At 44.8% G+C, this 2,752-nt stretch overlaps 1 pseudogene; it reads right to left on the reverse strand.

Annotated features, from left to right (window-relative positions):
• Positions 1 to 210: 210 nt before the first annotated feature.
• Positions 211 to 2,518, reverse strand: LOC149572014 (subtilisin-like protease SBT1.3 pseudogene; annotated as a pseudogene).
• Between the last annotated feature and the right edge of the window lie 234 nt (positions 2,519 to 2,752).

Raw genomic sequence — 2,752 nt, forward strand, 5'->3', positions numbered from 1 at the left:
CTATCCATACTGCTGCCAAGCCAAGATCTATAAGTGAACCATAGTCATAAGCCATATTAAGCCCACATCCCATACAATTATTATTAGGAGAACAACAAAAACTAGCACTATTACTACTGGCAAATAAGATAGGCTGGTAACCGTGGTGACATAGTTAACCAACAGTATTTTTTAGTTTATATACTTATGGGAAGAGGCCACGGAAATAGGTTAAGTGTCTGGCCAAAGTGCAACAATCGGACTACGCACAACATGTGCTCCGCCTTGAATACATTTCCATGATATCTCTCCAAACCATTGATCATTTTCTCTTACCATAGCCGCGCTCTCAAACTTCACACTAAATTCAAGCTTCTGGTTCTTCTTTGTGAATTCTAAAGTATCTGGCTGAACACTTACCTTTACTCCATATGGCTCCTCCACATGTACTTTGTAGGTTGAACGAGCGGCACCCACATTTGTTACTGTTCTCCTTCTCACAACAACTTGCGGTATCTTGGTGGAGTTGAAAGGAATAGAGAAAGATGGGTAATTGAGATCACCTGTGTCTTCTAGATTGCTTGATCTGGGGCATTGGATAGTGTTGTTATCCGTCAACAAAGCAATCTGTTTTTTGGTGTATTGAAGAGTACAAAGAAAGTGAATGTAATCACGAGGTGCAGGTCATAGATGAGCCCTGGATCTATAGCAGCGGCTGGATTCACATGACCTGCACCCAATGCCAATGGGTCTGCAACTTTCAAAGTTGAAACATCTTTGATGGGTTGATTTTTATTGTCACGAACATAAGCAGATGTCATGAGAGATGATTTAATGGCGGCGTGACTCCAAGAAGGATGGATAGCGCGAATGAGTGCTGCAAGGCCACTTACGTGTGGACAAGCCATGGATGTCCCTGACATAAATTCATATCCATTCTTTACTGCAGCCAATATGTCCACACCTGGAGCAACAACATCTGGTTTCATTATATCCGGAAATTGAAGACTTGGCCCCCTTGAAGGAAAAGAAGCCACGAGAGGAGCTGTGACTGCTTTACCTTTCAGCGTCAATCCTGATGGATTTATGATGGCTGTAGGATTGCTTGTCTGACTTATGTATGCTTTTATTTTCTTTCCAACAGCAAAAGTCACGCTAATAAAGGGCAGACCATAATCACCGATTATTTCTTGCGAGCCCCAAAGCATCTTGGTGGCGATGATAAGTGCAACTGGGCCAGTTTCGTTCCCACCCCAAACTACCTTGTTCAAAGTGTCTCTTATGTTATCAATGAAAGGATTATCATATCCAGCTTCATATAACACAATTTTACCATTCGCCATGCTAAGATCGCCAGGTTTAGATAAATATACCAGAGGCAACGGTCGAGTTGCTTGAGTTGCCCGAGAAAGAGACGATCCTATGTAGACCTGATGATTGCCAAGTTTGAGAGCGCCGGGGAACTTTCTGTCAATACTGCTGGCTCCAACTGTCATCACCCATGGTGCCGTGTTCTGTATGGAAGAGGGAATGGGTCCATAGTTGCCTGCTGAAGAAGAGAAAAACAACCCCTTCGCCATGGCTTCGAAGGCACCGATGGCTATGGAATCGTTATAAAAAGGCTTTTCCCCTCCGCCAATCGACATAGAAATAATATCCACGCCGTCTGCAACAGCCATTTCTATAGCAGCAAGAATGTCAGAGTCATCGATGTTGCCATTCCATACGATCTTGTAAATGGCCAATCTGGCATGAGGAGCCATTCCAATGGCCGTTCCGTTGGCAAATCCATTGAAACTTGCTCCACCCACAGCCGAGCCTGCAACAGTCGAAGCACAGTGCGTTCCATGGCCTTCGTTGTCCCTTGCCGATTTTATCTCAGTCCTGTTGAGTTTACCATACTGTGCTTCGTAGCCTTTGAAGAAATAACGAGCTCCAATGATTTTCCTGTTGCAGTGAGAGGAATTGAATCTCTCCCCACTTTGACATATGCCCTTCCACTTTGGGGGCACAGGTCCGAGGCCTCTATCGTTGAAGCTCTTGCTCTCTGGCCATATTCCGGTGTCAATCACGCCCACAATCACATCTTTGCCGTAGTTGGATTGAAGCCACAAATTATAATGCGAGGAGCCTCCCAGACCATAAAACTGTGGGGAGTGGGTCGTATGCAGTTGCCTCACAGACGATGGAATTACGGCCATGCAGCCATCCTTGCTCTCTAGAGCTGCAGCCTCAGCGCTGCTCAGCCTCGCTGCAAATCCAGACAGAACTGTATCATAAGTGTATAACAACAGTTCTTCATCTTCACCTTTTGAGCCTGAACTAGAAGCTGCCTCGTTGATGAGAGAGGCATACTTAGTGCTCATGAAGTGGAAAATGCAGAGGCTTCATGGACCTACTCATGTGAACAATGTATGGTTTCCTAATTGACTGCGCAGCCACAGCTGTGGTTATGGTAAATGCAAACAGAGTGACAAGGAGACCAAGCATGAATAAGAGAGAGGAACTGGCCATGTCTGTCAACAAACATAGAGAAGCCTGCAGGGGACTAGTTGTGAGAAGATACACGGGCACTCCACCAATAAATAAGGATCATAGACTCTGAAATTATGGTCCTGCCAATAGTGGAATACACTGTAGGAAAAATGGCAATCATTCTAAGATGGAATACATATCGTTTGACGATTCTCTTAGTGGAAGTGTTAACTTTACAGATTGTCCATTGACTCGCGGTGGTGGAATTTCCTCTACACCCCATGATTACTCAGCGCAT

This window comes from Cupressus sempervirens, chromosome 2 (genome assembly GCF_028749045.1).
Source record: "Cupressus sempervirens isolate cs-2001-9-10 chromosome 2, ASM2874904v1, whole genome shotgun sequence".
NCBI classification, from domain to species: domain Eukaryota; kingdom Viridiplantae; phylum Streptophyta; class Pinopsida; order Cupressales; family Cupressaceae; genus Cupressus; species Cupressus sempervirens.